The sequence below is a fragment of the Lepidochelys olivacea genome (genome assembly GCF_965140295.1).
Source record: "Lepidochelys olivacea isolate rLepOli2 genome assembly, chromosome: 2".
NCBI classification, from domain to species: domain Eukaryota; kingdom Metazoa; phylum Chordata; order Testudines; family Cheloniidae; genus Lepidochelys; species Lepidochelys olivacea.
In genome coordinates, this window is record NC_140412.1 from 8,997,750 (window position 1) to 9,025,704 (window position 27,955).

The 27,955-nt window shown below is 48.0% G+C and overlaps 1 protein-coding gene across 11 annotated transcripts in view; it reads left to right on the forward strand.

Moving 5' to 3' along the window:
• Positions 1-27,955, forward strand: part of PTP4A3 (protein tyrosine phosphatase 4A3) — a 169,937-nt gene that overhangs the window by 94,396 nt on the left and 47,586 nt on the right. The window contains exon 1 of one of the 11 annotated variants that reach the window (XM_084618698.1): positions 20,069-20,184. The exons of 9 other annotated variants lie outside the window; for them this stretch is intronic. The gene's annotated coding sequence lies outside the window, so the exon portion shown is untranslated. Of the gene's footprint in view, positions 1-20,068; positions 20,185-24,468; positions 24,537-27,955 lie in introns of those variants that run through there. One more of the 11 variants, XM_084618700.1, reaches the window with a different exon arrangement.

The following is a 27,955-nucleotide window of genomic DNA, read 5'->3' on the forward strand; positions in this document are numbered from 1 at the left end:
GGGGTCAGCAGCACCTTGTGAGCTGACCTCTGCATGTCATGGCACAGATCCTCAATGAGCAAGGAGGCCCTGACTCTGGAGATAGGGAACCTCACTGCTGCTTGTCCCCGGTCCCATCCATTCCTCCTTTCTCTGGGTGAATAACGCTGCTCCCACACCCTCTCTTCTCTTTCGGATTGGCATCGCCGACCCCGGCAGCACGTGGGCAGAGCAGGAAGCGGAGCGCTGACTGTAAGGGGATCTGGCAGCGTGGGAATGGCATGATTGGCGTTCCCGCGCCCTCGGGCAGACGGGAGGCAGCTTGCAGTGCGGCTCAGGGACAGAGAATACACGGAGCACTGAGCAAGTTATAATGATTTGACATGCATTCCTCAGCGGTGAACAGCCTATAATGGCAGGCATTCCCGAAAATACCAACTGGGCAAGGCCAGGTGTGGTGTGTAATGGGTTTGTTTGTGGGCTGGCCTCTCCCCTCTCTACACCTGGGCTGCGGTGTCGGTTCACTTTACAAGTGAAAGTGAGTCTTGTGGTCTCATGCTGCTTGGAAGTCCCGTAACTGGGCTTGACTGGCAGCCTCTGTCCAGGAGGAACAGGACACCATGGGAGCCAGGGTCACAAGAGACCAGCGCTGAGAATGCAGAGGACCTGTCCATGCTGTGCCTTTCTCCAGTCGGTGCTGCGGGGAACTTAAATTTGCCTTTCGGTTCATACAGTGCAGATGTCTGTCTAGCCTAGAGGCTCCCATCCCCTTCTCTGAGCACTCTTGCCATCCAATCTTATAACAAAGCACTCGCCTCTTCCTGCCATCGGTTCTGAGCCCCCCAGTTAACCAGTGCCAACCTCTCCACGTGTGACAGCCTCTTTCCCAAATACTGGGGCTCCAAGGTGGGTCTTGCAGGCTGTTCGGAAGGCTTATGAATCCAAGCTCTGCCAGACCACAGGGTCGGAGGAAGCACCTTCCCAAGTCTAGGTCTGAGGGGTGGTCTCATGGATGGGGCCCTGGGGTGAGGTTTGGGCTGGGAATGCAGCCCCTGGCTGCCATTGTGACCTTGGGCGAGTGATGTGGGAGCCGGGACAAGCAGTGTTGTTTATTCTGGCCTGGTCTCTTAAGTCACTTTTCAAAACGGGACCGAGGCACTTCTTAACACTTAACCTTGAGCCTTGGATCTGAAGCTGTAAAATGGTGGTAATACTTCCTTTGACAGTTCCACAGCCAGTCTTATGAACGTATTGCCATGTCAGTGCGGAACGGCAGCTCCCGGGAGATGAGGGTTGCTCGGCTGTGGGCTAGCTGCATGTGTGCAGAGGGTTTAAAACGGTAAGTCAGAGATGCAGGAAAATCTCTGGCCATGTGCTTTCTTCAAGGCTTCTCATTTTCCCCAAGTCATATAGTAAATATTGTATCTTTGCTAAATGAGTTGGCTCACGTGTAATGAGTGACTTGCGTGGCAGATAGCTGTCAGAGGCATGCAGATTAGGAGTTCTTAATGAGCAGGACGACCCTACCAGGATTCCCAGGTCGGGGCAGGAGCCAGGCACATCTTTTCAGTTTCCCTTTGGCAGTCTCCCAACCCGCCCGCCCCTCTTATGGTGATTCATGGTTTGATTACTGCAATGGGCTTTTTCCAGCATTACTGCTCCAAATCTTTACCTCGTGCCCACAGCAAAATCCTGCCTCGTTAGTGGTGGAGGGGCTCTCGAGTACATTTCTAGCGCTCTGAATGCTGCTTCAATGTAGTTGACTAAATCTGCAAGCCCTTATATCGTATGGATCCTGGTTCCTTAGCAAGCTGCTCCCCCATCCTGGGCTTTCCTGGTAACTTCAGATTTGAACACCCAGGGTCGAGAACTAAGGAATCTTTTTATTGGCCAAGAGTCCTTTATTTCCCCTTGTCTGTCCGCCAGAATCTGTTGACATCCAAGGGTACAATCCAATCCCATCTGTTTACAGAAGCATTCACTACAGGTGGTCTTTTCCTCACCAGCCCGAGTCTGGGTGGGAATGTGGTTAGTCGCCATCGGTCAGAAGCAGCTTGCCCCACTGATGCGCTTTGTGTTTTCAGTTTCTGTCCTGTGTGTGCCCCCAGGTTTCACAATGGGTGTGTGTCTACAAACACACAAAGGTTACTGAGCTTCTGCCGAAACAGCTCTGCGTCTGTGTTACTACAGCCTCCTGCTATGTTCCTTCAGGGAACTGGGCTGGGCTGTCAGTTTCTCTCTTGCTCATAGCAAGAGGCAGATCTGAGTTTGTGTAGGCTCTGGTTTTAGTATAGTAATAAAAATTTTCAGTAATAAGGCCTTGAAACCAAGGGTCTTAAAGTGTTTCACTCAAACTGAGCCTTGTAGCTAGATCTGGGCAAAGAGTGCAGAGGAGTATTTGCTAACTCTTTTCAGAAACTTTTCTCGAAATTAGCTTTGTTGCATCCACCTTTTTCACGGACATTTGAGGGAGCTCTTGTTCTTACACGAGCATGTTTGAAGGTCAAATTTCAGGCCCGGGTTTAATTCAGAAAAGAAAGTTATTTAACCAAAAATTCATTTGGGGCAGAAACAAAATTAGTACATAAAGGTTAGGTCATCCCATTGGGGAACAGATGCCATGTAAGGTTGCCAACCGTCCCATATTATAAGGGATGTCCTCTATTTAAATCAGGTTTCCAGCAGCACTACACCTCTGGTTAAAATACAGGATAAAAGGAGTCTCGTATTTCTTTAGAAGGCTGACAGAGGGGCAGGTGGGCCAAATTTGAGTGGTGGTGTGACCTAGTGCACAGGGTCGCAACACCACTCAGATTTGGCCTGGCCGCCCCACCATCATGCATGTCCTGTGTTTCTGAAAGACCGTGTTGGCAACCTTAATGCCATGTGACTTAAGTGACCAGTCACACAACTTGCCTATCCATGCAAACAGTTTGTGAACAATCTATAGGCTGATATTTCTTTGAATAAACCATTGATCAGTTTTGAATGGAGAATAAATGAATAAATCATGCTCTGTTTGTAGGTGAATTACCAGCACAAAAATAAGGGTAAACTTGATGGCTAAATTGTCATAAAAATCTATTAGCTCTACCTGCACCATCCCTCTTGGAAAAATATCATTTATACCCCTTTTACAGATGGGTCAATTGAGATATAGAGCAGTTAATTGGCTTCTTCAAGGTCAAGCTGCAAGTAGCAGAACTGGGATGAACGCAGCTTTTTGTTTTAAGTAATGAAGTCCTTAAACAAAAATAGTGAGGAGTCCTTGTGGCACCTTAGAGATTAACAAATTTATTTGGACATAAGCTTTCGTGGGTTAGAACCCACTTCATCAGATGCATGGAGTGAAAATACAGGAGCAGGTCTAAATACAAGAAAGGATGGGGGTTGCTTTACCAAGTGTGAGGTCAGCTTATGCCCAAAGAAATGTGTTAGTCTCTAAGGTGCCACAAGGACTCCTCTTTATTTTTGCTGTTACAGACTAACAGGGTTACCACTCTGAGTCCTTAAACAGCCTCCTTCAGGAGACAAGCAAAGGGTTAATGAGACTTACTCATAAACGCGCTTGATAACGCCCACTTATCACTCACTCATGTATCCTACAGTTACTGACAGTTGAGGTTTCAGCAAAAGATGCTTGTGGCAAAATGTAAATTGCAATTTGCTTGGTACGTGTTGCTTTCGGGGGGTCTTTTGAAAAACGCCATTTGTGTTCCGGAGCTTCAGACAGTACAGACCTGAAAATGAATGCTTCTGCCTATGTAAATTAAAAGCAAAACCCAGTGTTGAAACCAGATCGCAGCAGGCTTAAGCCATCGCTCTGTGCAGAATGTTAAATACCCAGTGAGCTGGAAGCAGCCTGACAGACCGGGGTTTTTGTGGCTGCCTGCCTTGCTTGAGACTCCAAAACTGCTAGCTGGATTTCTGAAAGGTACAGACGCAGCCGAGGTGAGTCTTGTGCTGATTATTCCTGGCTAGTTGTTCAAAGCGATATTGGGCTTGAACTTGTCTTTGGTTTGACACCCCCCACCCGCACCCCCTTTTCCCTCTGCTGTTGCTCACTGAACCTTTTACCCAGCTCTGAAACAGTGTTATGGATTAAAGGCTGAGTCTAAGGTAAGAGGAATTAATGCGATTCATATAAATCGGGTGGATCAGAAGAGCGCTCTAGCTGGTCAGCTAGCCCATCCTCCAGACTTGGCAGTATCGTCCCTGAACCCTCGCTACTAGATGGATGTCAGTCGTATACCTACTGATGTCCGTGGTCCAATCATGGAATAGCTCCACTGGTGGGGGAGTCCACAGTGTCCCACGGCCCAAGATGTTGGATTGCTCCTCTATTCTTAGCTGTCCTCTATGCTGCAGGTTGAAGCTCTTTAGCATAACACTGCTGGGACAGCCCAGGAATGTTGCTCGTTACAACAGCTGGGGGCTTTCTCCAGCGGTTCTCAAACTTCATTGCACTATGACCCCATCCTGACAACAAAAATTACTACACAACCCCAGGAAGGGGGACTGAAGCCTGAGCCTTGCGCTGTGGGTGGGAGGGGCAGGAAAGGGCTGTAACCGGAGCCCCACCGCCCTGGCTGTGGCTTCAACCCCAAGCCCCAGCAAGTCTAACGCCAGCCCTGGTGACCCCATTAAAACAGGGTTGCAACCCAGTTTGAGAACCGCAGGTAGCCTAATAGAACTGCCCCAGTGTGCTCTAAGCTGAGGGTTGTGAGCGTACAAGCCACGGCAAGGGCGGGAGGGATAGCTCAGTGGTTTGAGCATTGGCCTGCTAACCCCCAGGGTTGTGAGTTCAATCCTTGAGGGGGCCATTTAGGAATCTGGGGCAAAAATTGGGGGACTGATCCTGCTTTGAGCAGGGGGTTGGACTAGATGACCTCCTGAGGTTCCTTCTAACCCTGAGATTCTGTGATTCTAAGGTAGGAAGGTTGCAACTAGCCGTGAGCTAATTCATATGCTGTATGTGTCCACAGTATGTGCAGGGTGGTATTTATAACACATACCCAGGTTATATTTGGAGGGGTATTACAGTAGGCAGTTCTTTGTTATTAAAACCCCCTTTCGGTCTCTGTACTCACGTTGAGATCAGGCTGAATTCAGTGCTCTGTATGGACCTCTTGGCCCTAGCTATGTGACTAAAAGGACAAGAGCCGTCCGCTTCTGATACGCACGCGCTGCCTCGGGACCGGACTGCCAGTGTCCTTTGCTAGGAGTTTCTGCCTAAGCCAGGCAGCAAAGCATGCCTTATTGTGTCATCTGGGGATGTGGTAGGTCCACAAACACCGACCCATGTGTGTTTCATGTCCGGCCTAGCTAAATGTAACACCGCTGCACACTTACAACTGTACTTCCGATTCCCATTTACACAGTACTGTGCCGTGACTTCGCTCTTCCTCTTCGGAACCCAGGAGGTGAAAGGCTAGTACGTTGAAGCATTACTCACAGACATATACTAGGTCTGGTAGTGTGTACGCTGCCCTCCGTTGGATTAAATCAGAATTGCTCAGCAGCGTCCAAGATCCTGTACAGCTTGCAGCTAAAAGGGATTCTCCTTTATCTCAGCCATTAAAGAACTACAGCTGTGGACCAGGAAGGCCCTGTTTTCTATCACCTCTGCTGCTGTGAAGTTCCAAAAGGTCACATCATTGCATAATACTGATAGTCATGAAGTCTTGGATTGTGTCTTCACTAGGAAAAAGGTGTATGTTTCAACCTGTAATCAGTTAATCTGTGGTACATTCTTTTTGGATCCCATTGTAGTGTCTCTTTCTGGAGCAGTTACTCTCCACTGGCACTTGAGTTGACACTAGCTAGCCAGAAGGCTGGTTAAATCAGGATTATTATTATTGCTAATAGTGCTTTGCACTTGGCATTTTGTATCCTTAAAATCTCCAACTGTGTTAGAAAGGTGGGGTAAGCATTATCCCGATTTGACTAATGAGGAAACTGAAGCACCCAGGAGTGAAGTGGCTTAAGAACAGAGTCCTGGCTCTCAGCCCCAGACCATAGCTCGCTCCGCAGTGATTCCTGCTCCCCTGCCCCGGGCTCAGGACAATCGCCTGGCACTGATCTCTACCTGTTGCTGTTTTGTCTTTATTATGGATAATGGTGAATCGTGAAGGTTGTTACAAGGAGGAGGGAGAAAAATGGTTCTTGTTAACCTCTGAGGATAGGACAGAAGCAATGGGCTTAAATTGCAACAAGGGCGGTTTAGGTTGGACATTAGGAAAAACTCCCTAATTGTCAGAGTGGTTAAGCGGAATAAATTGCCTAGGCAGGTTGTGGAATCTCCATCATTGGGGGATTTTTAAGAGCAGGTTGGACAAACACCTGTCAGGGATGGTCTAGATAATACCTAGTCCTGCCATGAGTGCCGGGGACTGGCCTAGGTGACCTCTCGAGGACCCTTCCAGTTCTATGATTCTGTGAAACTGAGGCGGTAGGAAGGGTTGCTTATGCCGTAAAGCAATTGCTCGCCTTTTGTAGTTTGTTAGAGCAGTGTTTAGAGTTGGCACCTGAGGCCCGGGCCCCATTATGCTAGAGACTATGCATGTGTATAGTGAGTGACTGTCCCTTCCTCCAACATCTTATTATTTAAATAGACAAGGTAGAGCTGGGACTAGAACCAGGTCTCCTGACTCCCTGTCCGGTTCTCTATCTGCTAGGCCACACAAAGCTCCCTGTAGAGCCCTCCCTTCAGATTCCCTTGTTTGGGCCTTGTCAGATTGAGTAATTGGTTGGGTCTGTGCAGTGCAAAAGTCTGAAAGCCAAGGGACACCTAGGGCTGTGTACTGGGGATAAGCTATCCTCTTCCAAAAGGTTATTTACTGCATGTTCCTTTGCAGCATCCAGATCCCCTATAGCTCTTGAGTGGGAAGGATATGTATTCACTTGACAGGTTATTAATATTGCTTGAAAAATCCTCCTTACATTGTTCTGTCATGCTGAATATGGTAATCGGTATTGCAGCTTGTATTGCCGGGATGAACTGTGATTGAAAACCCATTAAGAATTTATGGACTAGAGCTGAATTGCCAGAACATGGATTTGCCAAAATAGTTTAAATGCTTACACAGAAAATTAGACCTTGTGGGAAATTAGTATGTTTTTCTCATATGCAATCCGTTCCCACTGAATCCTGATTACTGGCAGGAGTGGATCAAAGCCAATAAAAAATATTGAATGCGTATAGAATAGGGATCACATGTCTGACATTTGCTACCCGATGACGGTGGTAAAAGGTTCCTAGTGAACCTCCGCTCCTGAAACACATTGCAGAGTATTCGTTCTCAGCAGTTTGCCAGACCGTGTTCATTCCTTTAACAGAATGTTGATGCAACTGATATGATGCAACTCCTGTAAATGCTGCACTGTAGATTTTCAAAAGGCTGTGCAGAGCTGTATTTGAGCCTTTCGTTGTTGAACCTCCGTGCTGCCTTGGCTTCAGTTCAGTTGGGACCAGCTAAAACAGGGGCAGAGGCTTCAGGTTTTATTGGAGAGAAGTCCTTTTGCATCACTCTTGTTTTAGTGTCCCAAACATTACACTGCTCCAGCTCTGCCTTCTAATAACAACATATAGGCTGGACATTCCTTTTTTGGGGGGTGGCATTGTGGTAGGGGTTAGAACACAGGACTGGAATTCAGGAGGTGACTAGTGACTTTCACGTGCCCTGTTTGAAATGCCTTGAAAGGGACCTGATTTTCAGCAAGTGCTGAACACTTTACCCTCTGAAAATTGGACCCCTTTGAAGTGTCTCTAATCGAGCATCCAAAAACTGATACCCAAAATCACTAGTCGCTCTTGAAAACCTCTGCCATGGTATTAGATACCTGGCACCTCGTGTGCACGCAGGATCCTGTGTCTGACCTTCCAGGTTGGAAGGAAAACTGTGCCCATTCAACTCTGCATGGCATCTCACGCCCGTGGTGGGTAAAACCTCTCTCCACATGTAGAAGTTGTGCAGTGTACTTCAAAACAATGTTTTTAATTAAAAGCGACATTTCTTAGAACTCCTGCTGGCAGCAGCTGTTACCGCTGAAGCGTCGTTTATGACACTGTCAATCTTTGCAGCCCAGGGTTGGTGACTTACAAATAATTATTCAGACAGTATTTAAAGTGGGACAAGGCAATCGGCCAGTCTCAACGTTAACAGTATAAAGTTCATGCTTAAGCATATCTGCTTGTTGAATCCATGCTGGTTTAGGCTCTTGCATACAACCAACTGCGCGTGGACATGAATTCTGACTCAGCTGATCACCAATATTCCCCCCTCAAAAACCCCACTCTCACTTCTTAATTTTCTTTTCCCTCTTTGCTGCTTTATATTTTTGCTTTCTTTTAAAATCTGATGCTTTCAGACACTGCAGCGCACTGTTGGCTCCTAATGACCGCCCTGGGGGTGTGACGGGATGTATCATTTTTAGTTCCTGCTGTGTTGTTTTTTTTATTTTTCCTGTGGGATAACAAGAATGTCACATAATGATGGGGCCAGGTGCTGCTCTGTGGCAAGCTAAAGATAACAGCAAATGGCATGGGACCAGGCAGCAGGATGGATGGATGTACAGACATGGCTCTGAGCAGACCGGTGGCTGTAGGCTGTTGATTCTTTGCCGAGCATGCTGGGTGGACAGGATTTCTTTTTTGCACAGATTAGAGCTGCCTTATCACAAATGACGATGGCTCATGAGCTCTGTCACCTTACTGTTCAACAGCTAGAGATGGGCTCAGTGAGGCAAGAATTACTTCCAGCTCCTTCAGTTGCAAAATGGACATGTGTGTTATCCGCTTCCTTTTCCCTGCAAGGCGCAGTCTGTTGCATGGTGGAGGTAGAGTCAAGCTGGCCCCCTGGCTTTCTTTCAGTAAGCACCAGTGTGGAGCCCACTGGAGGTGTCCCTGCACCTCTTGCACGGGAGCCCAGAGGGTTTTTGAGTCGCAGTGGCCTTTGGGGAAGCATATGAGTTTGGTGCTGCCTCGTGCTCCTGTACAAGGGTATAAAGGCAGGGAGGAGGCGGCTGCCACCCTCCCTCAGTTCCCTCTTGTCACCCCTGGCAGTGACATGGAGCCTGGAAAATGTCCAGTCAGCTAGCTCTTAGCTCAGGCTAAACTTCTTCAAACCCTGCCGAAGTCCGCAGGATGGAGTCTTCACATCTCCAGTATTTGACCACTGTGAACTAATCTGACCCGCCTGGATTGAGCTCTACTAGTCAGACCCCACCCTCCAGACATGCACGCAGTACAGAGCTCCTTAACGTGGCAGACTTTAAACCTGCAGGCTGCAAGCTGTGGCTCCCCTGCAATGGACTAAGTCCCCTGAAGGCTGGACACAGCAGATATTACTTCTCCCTGGGGGAATCACACGTTTGGAGCAGAGGCTTGGAATGCTTGTCCTTCTCTGCCGGACCTTGCACCTCACGAGACAGGAAGCTGCAATTCTGTCTTCCAGAACAGTCCATGAAAGTCTCATCAGACCTCGAGGAGTCAAATTCCTGAGTCCTACTCATGGACAAGCCAGCATCATCGAGCAGACAGGCAACGCCTGAGACTGACACAAATAAGAGAGCGCAAAGGAGATCCAGCACCAGCATCATCCCAGATTCCCACAGCACTAAAGCTGATCTCAACATCAGCATTGCATCTGGCATCAACACTCCCAGTGTCTGTGAGAAACCCGGAGGAGCTGCACCAAACACTGAAGCAGAAGCCCAAGAAGGAGCTCCCATAAGAACAAATACCACAAAGCCTCCTGTGAGAAGTCCACCACGTCCCACATGGGCTGGGGAGAAGGAGCAGCCTGAAACAGAGCAGACTCCACCGGCTCTGGTCCCAGCTCCAACAATGCACCCCTTGGTGTCGCCTTACACGACAGCACTGCCCCGAAAGAGGTTTACGCCTTCTCGCTGTTCCCAAAGACTGTTCTCCCCGGAGGTCCATCATCAATGTATTTTGTCAAGCAGCCTGCCATCCTTCAGGATGCAAGGCAGTGTAGTAATATAACGTATCGGTACTGTGCCGCTTTTCCCCTCCAGCACTGTGGGACAAGTGGGAGCAACCTGCTGCCATCTGTTTATGCTGCACCTACTCTGTCTGTTTTCGTTCCATATTCCAGTTCAGATGCCTGTGACAGACATCAAGATTGCTGGGCCCTATATTGCACATGGGTTTTTTAAAACTTCCTGTTAGGGACTGTGCAGGGGGATGAACTGCAGAAAAGGAAACCTTAATAAAATACCTAAAGCCACTTCTGTTGTGTGCTGAGTGCTGAATAACGTGTCTGCCTTAGGATGAACTTTTGCCTTCCTGCTTCTCCTCCTTGCTTTTTCTAAATCTCCTTTTCTCATTAAAACCAAAGGTCATAGGAACAATGAAAGGGAACAGTGTGTCCCTGCTCTGCCCATAGAAACATCATTCTTTTAATCTGAATGGGATTGACTTGTCCCAAAGTGCAAATATACCAAGATCCGCTGGAGCAAATGTGTCCAGGATTTATGTTGCAAAACATGGGGTCGCTGTTCACTCTACCCTTCCCCTCTCAATCTTCTGCCGCAAGGTGCTGCGAGTGCTACAGGGAACAGATGTAGTAATGCTCCTAGCACGTGGAAATAGTGGTGAGAAGCCACACTGGCAAATCGAACGCCTTGAGCTGGGTGCCAGGCCCACCTGGTTCTGAGTCTGGCTCTGCCACTGGTTCAGTGTGTGTGGCCTTCCGTGAGGCCCAGGTTTGTAAAAGCTGACTGGTGCCCAGCTTCAAGCATCTAAGGCAGTGATGCGCAAACTTTTCCAGTCCCGTCCTCCCCCCGTACCAGTAACGGAATCTGTCAATACCCCCCACCCCCATTACTGCACAGCCTAGGCTTCCTCAGCAGCAGGGCTGGGGGTGGGAGAGGGGCTGGGGCGAGCGGCAGAGCTGGTCTGGAGGCGGAGAGGGAATGAGGACGGAGTGAGGCTGGGGGTGAAGCAGGGGGTGGAATGGAGCTGGGGTAGGGGGCAGAGCTGGCCTGGAGGCGGAGCTGGGCGGGAAGGCAGAGCAGGACTGGGGGCTGAACAGGGTTTGGGGAAGAGCTGGTCTGGGGGCAGAGAAGGGCTGGATGCATGGCGCTCCCTCCCTACCCACCGTGGGGGTGGCCCGGGCCCTGCTGCACGCTCCCCAAACGTTTCTCCATGGCCCCCTAGGCAGGCATGCCCCACTGTTTGGGGACCACTGATCTTAAGGCCTGACATTCGGAGGGGTTAGGCAACTCTAGTTTCCATGGACTCCAGGGGGAGTGGTAGGTGCCAGCGTGTCTGAAAGCCAGGCCCATGGTTTCTCAAGTCGAGTACCCAGAATGAGTGGTTCCTTCTGGAAATGTGGGCGTGAACATCTTCCTTCATCTTCCTGACTGTACAATGGGGCTAAACCTTCTCCCTGGGTCTGAGATATTCATACAGCCCCTTGATAAGGTGTGCAGCGCGGGCGCCATTGACAGTTAAAGCAAAAGGCTGCAGTGCCGTTTGAGAGTGAATTAGGTGACTCAGGGAAGCCAGCACCAGGCTGAGGGGCCCAGGAAAAGGGCAGCTCACTGACCCTATCTGTGACCTTCCCCCCTCTCTGGACTGTAGCAGGGGGAACGCTGCTGGGACACCAGCTAGTCTGCAAAGCATTGAGAACGGGAGGTGGCCTGCAGTGCGGAAAGCTCTACTGGGAGCCGTTGCTAAGTCTTGTCTGGAGCAAGGCTCCCAAAAGCAGCTGTTAGTGCTCCAGCAGAGCTAAGCCTCTGCATTGTGTCTAACCAGACACAACTTGGCAGCCAAACAGGGTGCTAGCCCTCTGTGTCGCTACTAACCCATTCTTAAAAAGAACAGGAGGACTTGTGGCACCTTAGAAACTAACAAATTTATTTGAGCATAGGCTTTTATGAGCTACAGCTCACTTCATCGGATGCATTCAGTGGAAAAGCATCCACTGAATGCGTCCGATGAAGTGAGCTGTAGCTCACGAAAGCTTATGCTCAAATAAATTGGTTAGTCTCTAAGGTGCCACAAGTCCTCCTGTTCTTTTTGCAGATACAGACTAACACGGCTGCTACTCTGTAACCCATTCTTGTGGTTGGTAAGAATCTTTCCCTCCTTAAGGTGTGGGGAGAGGGAGGTGGCTGCTCTTTCCTTGCTCAGCAGACAGCTCTCCAGCTGATCGCTGGGCACTGCTCAGAGGCTGGGTAAGCTGTTCTGTTCGGGTCCTTGGCCAGAAAGATGCAGCATCTGCCAAGGGAAGGACAGGATTGGGGGGAATAAACAATTCCCAGTGCTCTCCCAGGAGAGTAGGCGCCCTGCTCTGTCAGTCTCAAATCTAATGAGAAGACACTTCTGAGCAGAGAGGGGGATTCAAAACCCAAGTCTCAGGAAGGTGGATGTGCTCCTGGAGTTACACTAGCCACCTCAAGATCAGGAAAGAGGATAGAGAGTATGCGCTGTTGAGGGAGATCAGAACAACTCCATCTCCTAAAGCAGTCATGAGTGAGTGTCAGTTGCCAGCATATAAGCTGGTTGTAGGTCATGCTAGGCCATGGTTGAGAGAAGCGATTTCTCATTGCTACCTTAAATGACTGCATCTTAGAAGAGTGCTGTATACAACTGTTCGGTACTGCAGCAGCCAGAGGCCCGCAAGTGAGATCAGAGCCTATTGCGCGGCAACCGGTGCGTATGCATAGTAAGAGACAGACCCTGCCCCAAAGAGCTTGCATTGTAAATAGACAAGACAGAGGCAGGGGAGTGGGGGTTCAGGGGGAAGAAAGGAAAGATCATTGCGTTGTACAGTTGGGAACTGAGGCAGAGAGAGTGAGTGATTTGCCCAGTATGTGTATGTGGCAGAGCCAGGAATCAACCCAGATCTCGAGTCTTTGTGTGGTGCCTTAAATACAAAACCATCCAGTTCTCAACTGGGTCCTAAGTCACAAACACACCTCACTTGGATCAAGAAGTTCTTGAAGCACCAAGTAACTAATGTGGACCACAACCCAATGAAGTCCAGTATCCTCTGAGGAAGGATTGTCCTAGAAACTGGTCCCTGAACATGAAACTTTTAAAAGGAGGATTTTAAAACGGGAAGCTAGTCATAAAGAACCCCAAAATCCACACTTGAGGAAATTAAAATCCTTGGGTTTAGTATAGTATGACCTCTTAACCACTCTGATAGTCACACAGGGCATGCGTGCCCCTAGCAGAAAAGGAAGCAAAATAAAGAGGGAAAAATAGAGTAGGGTTAGAGGACAAGATTTCAGAGGTGGTTTGAGCCAGACGGCTATCCTTCAGAAGAGGAAATCCAACCCATGAGAAGTCAATAGAAAGGAACGTAAGCTGTGATAGATGCCGTGTAAGATCAAAAATAAGGAGTGTGAAGAGCAAATAGCCAAAGGCATTACAAATAAAGAACCAGAAATCCTCTAAGTCTATCAGAAGCTGGAAGCCTGCAAAATAATCAGGAGGCACAGCGGCATGGTGTTAAAGGAGAAATTAAAAACCATGAGAAACTAAATATTCCTTTTCATCAGAAGGTGCTGAGGAGTGAGCTGCTCTTTTCAGGCAATAAAGATGGGCTGTGTCAGAAGGAGGTGCTGGAACAGACTGGTTCCATTTTCAAATTGATTACGAGTTAATCGGTGGAAATAGTAATTATGGCAGCTCCTCTGTTTTGAATGGGGCTCTTACTGCTATCTTGATAATACCCAGTATTTCAGCTGCTGGGTAGGGTTTGTTTTCCTGTCTCTTTAAAGGACCTCAGCTTTAGCCTCCTTTCTTTAAGCAAACAAAACAAAGAAAACAGTTTGCCGGAGAGAATGCCAGTGAGTTTCTCTTGGGAAACATTTGCTCTTCGCGTTCTTGGCTCTCTTCTTTTTGACCACGCGTATCTGGAGCCCTGTGTTCTTGGCATGAACGAAAAGCTGAGTGACATCTGGTCACCCTAAAATCTGTTTCTGTGGAAAAAGATAAATAAATAAAACAAAAATCTCTTATGTGGCTTCTCTGGCTGCAGGCAGGCCGGTGGGGGCTCATAGTGGGCAGGGGAGGAGGGGAAGGAGCAGAGACGCTGTCCAATATCTGAAATATTAGCTGTCAGAAATGCCGCTCGGCTGAGAAGTGGCAAGCTTGGCACCATCAGGCTTAACTGTGTATGCTGACCGTCCGCTCATGCAGGAATGAGATGGGGATAAATGAGATGGTCTACGTATCGAATTCTTGGCTACCCCGTGGAACGGGACTGCTGAAGCTGGCAAGTCTGAGATCCACCAGCGTAAATGTCAATAACGCACTGAGCTCTCCAGTTGGTCGTGTTGTACCTCTCTCCAGCAGGGCTATTTTAAGGGAATAGGTCATGAGTAATTTGCCAGGCTTTTTGGGCAGGCTTATAGAAATACCTCCTTAAGCAGTGAATGTTCCCATGCAGGTGTGAGATTCTGGGAATGGAGCTGGTCTGATGGACAAGAAATTGTATTTCCTTCACAATCTCGCTGCCAGTGACTGGGAAGAGAAGATTCTCTTTTCCCTGGAGAAAACCTTCTGGGTGACTCTATTTTCAGGATGGAAGGGGGTTGGTGTGCCAGTTTTGGCATTTGGCAATCATTGCACTCGGAGGCTCAGCTTTTCCCAGGACTCTTGTACTGCCTGAGATGGTCTATGGATCTCTTTGCAAGCCTGGAAGGATTCTTACCCCAGGCACCCACTTCGGAGTGAAACACCCTGAATTAGCTTCCAACTCAGTCAGCCACTTGCTGTTTCTCTGCCATGGCTTGTGTGGCTATTTAGCTCCGATGGAGAAGGCAATAGGTGGATGTCTTGTCATTATTGCAGTGCCTGTGTAAGGAGTGCAGGAGGGCCACGGGTTAGCTACTTGGGAGCCCAAGAAATCTCTTGACCCTGTGGGTGAGTGAGAAGCCTCTGTGTCAGGGCAGGGTAATCCGCTGGTGGGCCGCAAGGCAGTGGGTTTACATTGACCATCCGCAGGGACATGCTGGCTGCTGCTGCCCACAGCTCCTGTTGGCCGGGAACGTTGAACCGCGGCCACTGGGAGCAGCGGGCGGCTGTGCCTGCGGACAGTCAGCATGAACAAACTGTCTCGCGGCCCACCGGCGGATTACCCTGATGGGCCGCAGGTTGCCCACCACCGCTCTCTGTCCAGCTCATGCTCCTGTTGGCCAACCCTGAATTTGTCTGCTTAGATGAAAGAAAAAATAAAAGTTGCCAGGAGTTATAGTTGGCACAAGAAAGTGCAGTGCACTCTTAGCATGGCTAGAACACGAAGTACTCCTACCTTCTATCCCTGGCCATTCCCACTGACGAAATGTAACTTCAGGCATGGCCTTGGGCCAGACATATCAGTCGGGGGTTGTTGAAGTTGGTGTCTGAACTACTGGCTCGATTTTTAAAGTTAGAGCACCCACAGTGGTCCCAGAGCTCAAAGGCAGCTGCAAGTGCTCAGCACTTCAAACAGCAAGGCCTTAACCTCCCCCCTCCATGCAAAATGTGTTTATCTGCCTCTTAGAGATGCTGTCCTAATGCTCGCACAGTACTTAACGGGATGGTGCTCTGCAATTGCCAAGTGTTCCTTCAGATACAAGTCAAGATGCATCTATAGCATAGCAACGCTGAGTTTGTATGGTGATTGGCGAACCTGGAAGTAGAACTAATAAATAATACTTCGCTTTTTATATAGGATGTCTCATCAGTAGATCTCAGAGTGTGCTACAAAGGAAATCAGTATCATATCCCCATTTTATGGATAGAGAAACTGAGGCACAGGAGTAACATGATGAACCCAAGGTCATCCAGCAGGCCAGCGGCAGAGCTGGGAATAGAGCCCAGATCTCTTGAGTCCCAGGTCGGTGCTCCATCCACCAGGCCACACTGCTCTGAAGAGACACCCCCCCCCCCCCCAGTCGCCTTGGTTTTATATACAGTAGCTCTTGTGGATCATATGTAAAAGCTTGTCAAAGCACTTTGTGAAGCCCAAGGATAAACACTAGTAGTGTGGTGACACTGCAGGGGAATGCAGCACCTGCTAAGTGCTCGGCAATAGTTGAAGAATGTGCATGCAGCCTTGATAATAAATAGGGAGATTTATGTGAAGCGTGCTGCTTAACACATTGTCAACAAACAGATCATCTTTTTGCAGCAAAGCACTCCTTGGAGGGAGTAAATAAAGACTGGGAACTGGCAGCTCTGTTGGAGCAAGGGCTGGACCCTGTAGATACTTAAAAAGAAGAAATTGTTTCATCTGTGGAATGCAGGTTTCTGTTCTCTCAATCTGTGTGAGGGTTTTAATGCCTGGGATAAAAATCCAAAATAGCTTCTGATTATTTAGGTGTTCAAGTTGTGTCTTGGCCGTATTGAGCTGGGAGTGGAATGCTTGGAGAGAGCTGCCAAGGATTTCTGCCTTTTCTTACAGATTGCTCATTTAGGACCTTTCTTTAGAAGACACTAGTGGTCCTGAAAGCATTAAGGTTGATGTGCGAAAGTGCTTTGACCATGGATAGGTCAGGATGTATCAGTTGATATAACTCGTGTCAATCTTTTTCGGCTTACTTCCTTCTTCTCCTGTTACAATTCTGGTGTAACTTTAGAAGCTGAAATCTCTTGAGTCACTAGTGTTATAATACTGCTTGCCATTTAAGAGCTGGGTACTGAGCATTTCAAAAGGTGAAACATTTAACACTGTTTCTAGCTCGAGAAGTTGTTGTGGTAGTAGCCTCTGAAACCATCAGAAATGAGATTGGGGTGTTTCGATTGTGAGCGTCTCCTTGTCTTTCGTGTGTCTTTAAAGTGCTGAATAAACCTGTGGCCCTCAGTGAATAAATCGTTGTGGGTTGTAAGGAAGGTAATCGAGTGATGTGATTTTTATGGTGTGTTCGTGTGCATTCTGCCAAAGTTGGGAAGAATTGCTAGTGTAAATACTGGTGGGAATCCTAGTAGTTCATGACTGAATATTTTTAAATTTTTTGAAGCATTTCTGTTTCTGGGAGCATATGCAAAAATTAAAGACACTTTTAAAATGGGTGAACATCATTTTAAACATCAGTAGAGTCAACCCTGACAGTACCAAGTCTCAAACTTCAAGCCAATATAAATCTCATTACCTGGGATTGTATAGCATGAAGAAAAATTCAGCTACATTTGCAAATGTCTGTTTCCCATCCCAGTTATGAAACCATGACATAGAGACCAGTGGAAACTGGGAGAAATATTCTCGTCTCATTTTAGTTTGTGCTAGTGGTAATGGCTTTCATTCTTGTCAGGTGTATGTATTCATTTACACTTTACTAGTGTAACTCAGAATCTTTTTATAACCTTGCTCAGACACAAGTCCTGGCTTCTATGTATAGAGAGGCTCCATTTATAGTGATGTAAAATCCCCAGTGGAAAGTCCTACATAGTTTTTAATGCTGCAGTATCCTCTGAAGTGAACCTCACAGACTGTCACTATGCGGGTATCTCTTATAATTCTATCGCTTTCTGACTTTGGATTTTGCAACGGATAGACTCCAGAGTTTTAGAAATTGATTATCATAACGTGAAGAGAAGTGGAGTGGAAACCGTGAAGGACTCATAGAATACCATTATGTCTGTGCTCCCGCAGGGTGTTGATGCTAGACAGGTGTGGCACGTAACCAATTTGTAACCGTAAATATTGGTGAATCATAGAAGTCAGCACTTATTGGTAATTTACTCCACTTTTGCTTGCCAACCTATGCATTTTAAGAATCCAGAGTTCTTGTATTCCATGGCCTCAAAGTGCATTCCAGACGTGAATTTAGCCTTGATACCTCCCTGTGAAGTAGGACCATGTTATCCCCATTTTACAGATGAGAAAACTCGGAAGTGAAGTGACTTGACCAGAAAGTTTGTGGCAGAAGCATGAATGGAGAATTGGTGGTGTAAAGGACAGAGGGGAAGGAAAAGCTCTCATATGAAAAGAGATGGAAAAGATTGGTATTGCTTACCTTAGAAAGAAGATGAGTAAGAAGAAGCATAATTATACAGAGTGAGCCGTATAGGGAAGGTAAATTGGGAACTTCATTCTCTGTCTTGGAACACCAAGGACAAGGGGTGGTCAGTGAAATTAAAATGTGGGAGACTGAAAACCAATAAAAAGAAATGCACGGTGGAACTCACTGCCACGGAATGTTGTTCATTCCAAAGTTTAGTAAGATTAAAAAAGGGCCTGGATATTGACATGGATACCAGAAGCCAGAGTTGTTCTAGTTGATGCTAACATCCATTTTGGAAGGGATTTAAACCTTATATTAAACCTTCAGGGTTTAAACCAATCTCTATCTATTAGAGATTAGGAGACCACCTAATGTAAAGGTCAGATTATCCCACATCTGCCTTAATGTGAGGTTACTTGCACCTTCCTCTGCAGTATCTGATGCTGGCCAGGGTCCAAGGCAGATACTGGACTAGCTAGACTATGGAGCCGGTCCGGCAGTTCCCAGGTAGAACTGAGTCCCAATCCCGTGCTTTAGCTATGAGACCATCCTTCACCTATTTTGAAACGTAGTTGCATTCTAGTTGTGCACTAGAGCTGTTCCAGCACAGAGAGAATGTGTGCCAAGCATGTGCTGTCCTGTAGCTCCTAGTTTAAAAAAAAAAAAAAAAAGGCAGCAGGACCTGGTTGTAGTGAGCTCAGATTTCCAGAAACTATTTATAGTCAAGCAGGGTAAAAGCACCAAACGCTCCCATTGTACAACGAGCAGTTCTATAGTGAACCTGTGTGGCGTGGGGGAAATGGTTCTGCTCACGCTGTCACCGTCGCTTTCAATGTGACTAAAATCTGGGTTTGACTCAGTTAATAGTTTGATTACTCACTGATCCTCCTTCAAATCCCTCCTTAAGACTCATTTCTACAGTACTGCCTACAGAATCCTGCCAGCTGATCATAGATAGGCAGGGGGTCAGCTGCAATTACGGCTTCTGCTAACACCTGCGTATGTGCACATCCCCTACAAACTTTGCAAATGCACCTAAGCTCTGCAAAAGCATGCCTCGATTTCTGCTGGCCTGTCCTCTCTTCCTGCTTGTTTCACATGCTTGTTTTGTCATAGATAAAATACTAGGCTGGGTTTTCATCAGGGCCTGAGGGAGTCAGGATCCAAATCCCCTTGGATTTCCCGGAAATTTCGCCATTTAACTCCCTTGCAGCTCCTTTTGAAAAATCCGAGCTGGAAACTCTCTGGTGCAGGGACCCAACTCCGACTACGCATATGTACAGCACCTGACACGATGTGGCCCTGACAAAGTTGTGGTGTCTGGGCACTAGTATGATGCAAATAATCATCGATCTATTAATAGAAAGAAGACTTGTGATTTTAACAGTCATTAATAACAGTTGCTTGCCCGTTAATAGTCAATATTCTTTTCCATGGTGGCCAGCTGCTAGCTTTTTGTTTTCCCCTGATGCAGAGACCACTAAATGGCCCTATATGTTTCTCTCCTTGTCCTAGGAGCAGGGAGCTAGTGGAAACGTCCAGCTTTGTCTCACTATGTGAACCCCCCCCCCACCCAAAAAAAAAACAACAACCCACCCCTTTGTACCCTTTTACAACTTTGTTTTCGGCCAAGCCAAACATATTCAACAGATGCAGGGTTTTAAATATAGAAAGCAGGTGTCTGCAGTGAAAGAGAAGTTCCTCAGTGCTTATCTGAAGTGCAGAGGGGCTTTCACCGGATACTCCTTTCAAAACAACCCCGTCAGAGCTGCTGCATCCTGACTGGGGCGATTTGGGCAAGCCTGTGTGATGTGACGGATTATTAATAGCCCTCAGAAACGTGATACTCAGCTACTTCACTTCCCAGGAGGACAGTGGGGATCTGCTCCTCATCAGGTCACTTCCTCCGGGAAGGTTTTAAAAGTAGGAGAATTGAATAACTTAGCACTTTGGCTGCAGGGCACTGTGTCCATCTACTCACTTCCAGCACACCAGGAAGGAGTTTGTCATCCTGACACCCAGGGCTGGCACGCTCACGTCCTCGCTTTGGGTAAGATTTCAGAAGCATTTCCAGGCGCTGAGCTCGCTGCAGCAAGACTGGGAAAAGACATCTCTCAAAAGCTCAGGGCTTCAGGCAGCGGAGGACCCCCTCCTTAGAAATTCAACTTCACTGAGCCCCGCAGATGCTGTAGGGAACCACACCGTGCAATAGTGGCTGTTCTTTGGGGAAAACGTGAGGTGAGCTTCGTCTCTTCCTGACTCAGGCCGTAACATGGGAAGCAGTAGCTACCTGCGAATCTCTTAGAGGTCCACTGGAAACCTCTGCTGATTTACTCAGGGTGAGGACTTTCAGACAGACAAGCTGACTGACTTGAGTCATCTTCATTTATTGAGGGGTTCTCGGTATTTCTGCAGCAGCATCGCTCCCCTGGTATCTGTTGGAGGTGCCTGGGATAGATTGTCATTCTGAAACCTGTCGGGGGCCTAGTCGTTTTACAGGGAAGATTGCCGAGACTGTAACTTGAAGGCAGAGCGTCTCTTTCCAGTCTATCCTTTGTTGTAAGAGGGGATAGAATTCTCGTTAAGACGCATGGAGCATTGATTTGTTATGGGTTTGTTTGTTTTTTAATGTAAGTCACTGGGTGCCCTTTCAGGGGTGACCAGTACAAATGGAGTATGTTCTTAGCTCCCCTTTTACATTGCTCTCTTACAGATTCTCGCTCCTCCCCATCCCAGATTGGTGTAGGCATCAGCAATGAAAGAGGAACGCAGTTCCTCTGCAGACATGCAGTTCCTCTGTGCCAGTTTAGGAGCCTTCCCTCTTAGCATTTGGAAAACTAGCTGGACAAAGGAGAGACCTCCTCCTGCTCCTCCCAGGCTGGTATCTCCAGGGAGCAAGAGGATAGCCTGCACATATAGTCTAACTTTACGCTGTACAGTGATAAGTTCAGACATGGGATCACTGATTGTGCTGGAATGCTTCAGGCGGCTGACAGTTCTCACAGAGCGTGGTATCCATTGGCCTTGTCCGGTTTCCACATGTTGCCCTCGGAGGGTAAAACCCCAACAGCCTTACATTAGCGCAAAGGAATTCACACAAACTAAGTTTCCCAGGCAGGGAACCAAATTTCCACTGAAGTTCTGTGGAGAGTGGGGGTGAGAAGAAATGTGGCCCTTTGGACTGGGGCAGGAGTTGAGGGTGGGGGGTTCTAATCTCTGCACTGGCTATGCCTCGCTGTGTGGAAATTGGCTAATCAGTTAACCTCAGCCTGTTATCCCCATTTCACAGATAGGTAAATCCTTTCCCCATCTCATAGGAGCAGTGCCCTGAGTTATCAGTTGTTATTTGTGCAGTGATTTGAATGTGCCAAATGCTGCATAAACATGACATCGTTTCATAGGTCCACATTGCCCCCAGTCAAGATGTAAAGCCTGTCAGGAGGTTTTCAGGGCAGGGCAAGGATCTCCTCCTGTTGTGTCATTACACTGGACGAGCTGTGGGGCACACCCCCAAACCCCCAGAGATCGCTTGCCCTGAGGTTCCCCTCCTTGGAAGGGGATCTGTCCAATTACTGTTCATCAGTAAAGATGCTTTGCCATTATGTCTCCATCTGTGAGAACTCCAGCTCAGGTAGGGACTGCCTCTCGCAATGACCGTTTGGTTTCCAGTCCCCCCTCTCATTTATACTTGCTGCCCATTTCAGTGTTGCTGCCATGTGACAAATGGATGGTTTGACTCTCCTGCTGAAGGTGGCTATGTAAATGTTGTGGGAGGGCTCACGGGTGGTGGCATTCTTAGGAAAATCTGCTTTCTCTCCATGTCAGTGTATTTTTCTGTCCACTTGAGACTGGCTGGGCCGGTGCGTGGGCAGGATGTTGGGGAGAACCGCTAGGATATTTCCTGCCGTGGAGAGCCACAGCAATTTTCAAAGGGCTGTTGCTGAAACTAGGGGCCTACGTGTGGCTTTGGGGATCTGGGGTCAGGCCCGTTAATGGGAAAACTTGGCCTTGACTGAGTCCCCACAGAGCCTAGGGAGGAGAGGAGGGACAGGCTTGTGCTTCAGCCACGGGATTAGGACTTGAGAGATCCGACTATCCGATTTTTTTCAAGAGAGCGCAGATTTCCAGAACTGTTCATCGCCCAGGGTGCAGAGCTGTCTTGACTGTCTGGCCCTTCATCTTTGTGTGCTTGGGTTCCCTCTCTGTAAAATGGGGGTGATTGTACTTCTTTTCTTCCCTCCTCCCTCCTTTATCTTGTCTCTCTCTGTGGGCGGAGATGGGCTGTTAATGTGTGTTTACGCTGCGCTGAGTGCAGTGGGGCCCTGGTCTTGCTTGGGGTCTTCAGGTGCTGCATAGTTCTAATAATAACGGTATGTAGCTCCCAGTGACAGCAGGAATTGCTTTTAGCTCTTTTCCTAAGGTGTCATGTCACAGTTGGACAGCCCATCACCCTCTCCCTCCATCTTTAACCCCTTCCTGGATTCAGAGTAACAGCCGTGTTAGTCTGTATTCGCAAAAAGGAAAGGAGGACTTGTGGCACCTTAGAGACTAACCAATTTATTTGAGCGTGAGCTTTCGTGAGCTACAGCTCACTTCATCGGATGCATATCGTGGAAACTGCAGCAGACTTTATATATACACAGAGAATATGAAACAATACCTCCTCCCACCCCACTGTCCTGCTGGTAATAGCTTATCTAAAGTGATCATCAAGTTGGGCCATTTCCAGCACAAATCCAGGTTTTCTCACCCTCCCCCCCCCCCCCACACACACACACAAATTCACTCTCCTGCTGGTAATAGCCCATCCAAAGTGACAACTTGGTGACCCCTTCCTGGATGTTTGTCAGCAGTCTTCAGAGGCATCTGCTGAATTGAAAGAACAAGGGGTCAGGACGCTGGATAATGCAGGATTAGCATGGTCCCTCGTGTAGTGTAAACGGTAGAGGATGGCACGGAGTGGGTTAAGCCTCTGCTAGCAGCCTCCTCCCTCAGGTGTTCTGTGAAGCGCTGTTACAGTTCCAGTTGCTTTTTTGTGCTGCGTCTGCAAGAAGAAAGAACCAACCAAAGATGTTGCTCTGCTCAGCCACCTCCCGTTTCAGTTTACTTATGTGCTTATGTTCTATTTTGAGTCTCTGGCCACGCAGGGCTAAGCAGCCTGTGACCTGGGGAAGGTGTGAGGTTTTTCAAAACAAGAGTCTGCGAGTGGCTGAGTGGGGTGATCAAATGGGGAGGCTGCCTCCAGCCGGGATGGTGGGGTGCATCTCCTTCAGCCAGGCAGGTTGCAGACCACATGCTGGATATCCTCGAGTCATAGAAATTAGGGAGTTCCTCCATTTCTCCCACATTCACAATCTCCTGACTGGTTTCAGAGTAGCAGCCGTGTTAGTCTGTATTTGCAAAAAGAAAAGGAGGACTTGTGGCACCTTAGAGACTAACCAATTTGAAGAGAGCTGTAGCTCACAAAAGCTTGCGCTCAAATAAATTGGTTAGTCTCTAAGGTGCCACAAGTCCTCCTTTTCTTTTTGTGAATCTCCTGACTGGCCACAGTTGTTCCATGCGGAATATACACAAGGGCTCTGTCTAGTTTCAGGGCTGTTGAGCAGCAGAGGCTTAAATGAGGGGCCATTGAATCTGGCTGTTCTTTAACAATGTGTTTCACTGTGAAATGCACAAGAAAATCCTTCCTCACAGAAGTGAGCAGCTCTAAAGGCTGCCTGAAAAATGCTCCAGATTCTCTCCCTCTGAAATGAGTCAGATTCAAGAGGTCACGAAGCACTGGGGCTTTTACCAATTCTCTTGGGAGACTGTTCCACAGCCAGACATTTCCCCGTGGGAGGGGACTTTAGCTCCATTTTTCTTTTCCTTAATCTTCTCCCATTACTGTTTGATATAGCCCCATGGACAGCCCTCCCCGTTGCTTTTACAGCTTTCGGTGGGAAGCTGTTGTGTGCTGCCTCTTATCATGTACCCCAAGACCTGGGTGTTTAGAGCTTCTATATACGTCAGCAGTGATTACGGAGTTTTCATTAGCCCCTGTTCCCTAAACCGCCTGCAGCCATCACGAATGTTTGTGCGTGCACCAAAGCCAGCTAAACTTCAATAGGAAAAGGCTTCTTATAGTTGCTTTGCACTCTCCCTTCCCCAGGATGGCTGTTGCTGACGTTTGTCTCTGGCATGTTCCTCACGCCCCTTCTTACAGCCTGGATGTTTCTCGTTGCTGCTGTCAGTTACTTATGTGCACGCACAGGGACACTCTCTGCTCTCCATCTACCCTCATGTACTAATAGCTTTATTAATAGGTTTCCAGCTCCTCAGGAGGCTTCTAAGAGGAATGCGCCTCTGATTTCATGCCTCAGGAACAGGCACTGACTGAAGAACCAAAAAAAGAGAGAGAGGAAAAGCTTAGTTGACCTAAGAGTATTAGAAGTGCATTTACTTGACATTAACCATTGAGCAGTGTCAGTGTCATGTGGCTGCTTAGGGGAGGCTGACTGGTTACAAGCAGAGTGAGTTATTCAGGTCAGAAATCGTGTGTGGTTTCTCCTACCCTACTGTGTTGTGTTTGCTTGGATACTAGCAACTTAAAGGTAAGATACAGATAGACATTTCACATTCTCTCTTGATCCCTGCGTGTGTGTAATAAATTGCATGCTGTTGCTTGGAAACATAGACAGACATGGCTATAAAGTCCCTAATCTCAGATGTTTCGTTACAGAGCATTAACAGCAAAATATCTTGATGCTGAAGGGTTTTTCTCAACGACTGCTGGCTCAGATCAGCTTTAATTGTGGCAGATGGTACTTGCATTCGGAGGAACAAGTACCACATTTGTATTCCTAAGGTGGCACTTAAGGCAGCTTCTCTGTCTTGGCAGTGTGTCAGTGTGTTTGTTGTATTTGACCAACAGAAGGGGGAAGATAAGCACAGAGTTCTCCTTATAACATGGGTAAAATGGCTTTTAACCATTTCCCTTCTGTCTCGAGCAGTAGGTGACTGCACTGAGCAGTGATTAGTTTTCTAGCCCATGAGCCTTGCAGGGACACAACGCTGCACCAGCTGCTGACTGCACTTTTTGAAAGTGGTCACTTCCAGCTTTCCAAGCCATAAATAAGGGGTGAGTGTGAGCTGCTTTCCTGCCATGCCTCACATTGCTAGCACTGCTGATGCTTTGTAATGACATCTCTCTTTAAATCGCATGTTGGTTGTTTGTAATCTCCTGCCCATCCTGTAAATCCAGACAGAGATTACTCTCGCCTTCCTTCCTCCCCAGCTTTTTGTTAGCAGACCAGCTTCCCAGCAAACTTGCCCCACTAAATCAGCTGCCAGCTGAAACAAATCCTCCTCCTTGGTTATGTTTATTTTCTTTCCCTCACTGCTTTCCCTCCCTCCGCTGCTGAGCTGTCCAATTGCAAACTGCCCCCTGAACCACAGGCTAAACGTGCCCAGATGATCTTGAAGCAGAAATACATGGCACTCAGCAGGCACACTGTGCAATTTTGATATTCTGTGCTTTATAGTATCCCCTGGAAACACACAAAAGTGGCTCTTTACAGCCCAAAGTGCTCTATCTAGCTGGTGTCAATCAACCAGAGCTGCGGGATGGGGTGAGGCGAAGTTATCTATCTGACCTCCATTATCATACTATCTGAGCACCTCACAATCTTTAATGTATTGATCTTCACTGTGCCCCTGTGTGAAGTGAGGCAGTGCTGTTACCCCCCATTGTACAGATGAGGAAACTGAGGCACAGAGGGACTTAGTGACTTGCCCACGGTCACCCACAGAGTCTGTGGCAGAGCAGGGAATTAAACCCAAGTCTCCCAAGTCCCATGCTAGCACCCTAATCACTGGGCCATCCTTCCTCCATAGAGTCAACTAAGTTGGCCTTAGTTTTGTTTGGTTTTGGAGTGGAATACAGTATTTCCGATGGAAAGGAAACCAGGGAGTGTGCTACTTATATCCAGCTACATCCCAGTGCTCTTTCCACTAGGAGATGGTGTGTCCAGCTGGGAGGCGCGTGTGTTGTTATTTATTTGTGTTGCTGCATTATGAAGGAGCCCTAGTCAAGAGCCAGGAGCCCATTGTGCTAAGTGCAAACGCAGAACAATGTAGAAGGGAGGTAAGACCCTTATTTTTATTAAGTAGTATTTATTAATGACACTCCTCCTCAGACCCAAATAGGAGAGAATCCATAGGGGAATGAGCACTGTCGCAAAGGGCCTTCCTCTACTTTGCTTTAATTTGGGCAGAGATGGGCATCCAGTGTGTTGCAGTTAAATCCTTAATTTCTCCCCTTTTTCCTTGTCCTCAGTTCTGTCTGCCCCCAACCCTTCCATGGTAAGGCCGCCCTCCATCTGGCAGAGGACTCTCCTGCAGGGGGACCTGCAGATCCTATCAAATCTCCCCTTCCTGGCTGAGTGACAGGAGTGAGGTGCTGTCAGCTGCTGGAGCTTGGAGACAGCAAGGCTGGGATGAGAGATCTACCTTTGTTGACCTTTTGGTCCCAGCCACTTCTGCGCTGGCCTCAGTGACCAGTCAGGCTCCTTTCTGAAACGCTGTGCTGCCGTTTTTCATACCCGGGAGTCCCGGCTGGCTGCTTATAATTGATGAGACTTTGGGGCTGTGAAAGGAGACATTTCACCTGGACCAACCAGCCCATTTATCATTCTATCTCGATTACTCATATTAGTGCCTCACAGTTGCTAACGTGTTTTTCTAACGGCCCAGTGCCGATATCCTCAGTGTACAGATGGGGAAGTGAGTTTAAGAGACTGACTTACCTAAAGTCACACTAAGAACATGGCAGAGGCAGGAGTTGAACTGAGGGTCCCCCCAGCCTTCCTCTCTTTCTATGATGGTCACCTTGGTATCTTGCTTGTTAGAATGGATGCTTCCGCTTTTCAGGATATCTGGGGTTCTTGTAATTTTCAGTCCATGCATCTGAAGAAGTGGTGTTTTACCCACAAAAGCTTATGCCCAGATAAATCTGTTAGTCTTTAAGGTGCCACCGGACGCCTTGTTGTTTTTGGGGTTGTCGTGGCTTCCAGTGGAGTTGCAGAGGCTGCAATTGTGAAAATGCTGTCGAGCTGCCTAAAAACAGGGCTAGGGCTCAGGCAGAACCTGCCGCGAATCGCCCCCAGCCCGCTCGTTCACGCAGAGCACGTTGGTTGTTAGTTTGAGTTACTCAGAGGGCGGGGAAACCCCGATTGCGGGAACAAGGGCAGTAACAAAGAGCTTGAAGGGGACTCAGTGTGCAAGCTGGGTTCAGTTCCCGGCCCTGCACAGATACTTCCTGTGTGACCTAGGGTAAGTCAGTTACTGAATCTCTCTCTGGGTGTGAGAAAACCCCCAAACCTCACAGCAGTGAGTCTCAGAACCCCGGTCAACTGACTCGGGCTCATGGGGCTGTAGCTATTGGGCTAAAAATATCAACGTAGATGTTCCCACTCAGTCTGGAGGCCAGGCTCTGAGACCCAGCCCCTCACCGGGTTTCAGAGCCCAGCTCCAGCCTGAGCAGGAATGTCAACACTGCTGGTTTTTAGTCCTGTTGCACAAGCCTGTCAGTTGACCTGGGCTCTGAGACTTGCTGCCGTGAGGTGGGGTTTTTTTGGTGTGTTTGTTTTGCTGTGTAGACATACCCTCTCTGCCTTCCTTCCCCCTGTAAAGTTGAGCTACTTCCTCCCTCCCAGGCGTGTTGTGAAGATAAAATCCCTCAGCGATTGAGGCCTCAGATACTAGGGTGTTAGGGCCATATATGTACCTAGTTAGAAGAAAACTTCAGGCTTGAAATACCCATCAGTAGGCAGGTATAATTTAGGAGTGAATGAGTCTCCTTCTCTTATAGTGGGGAGCATTGGCCTTTTGTGATGCAGCTGGAGTCTGCTGGGCTAAAGAATCTGATCTTTTCTTGGGACTTAAAATTATCCACCCTGTGAGATCTCCCCCCCTTTCCTTGCTAGGTTGGTTTTCTTCCCTGGACACACAGGCTGCCTCAACATTAGAACTT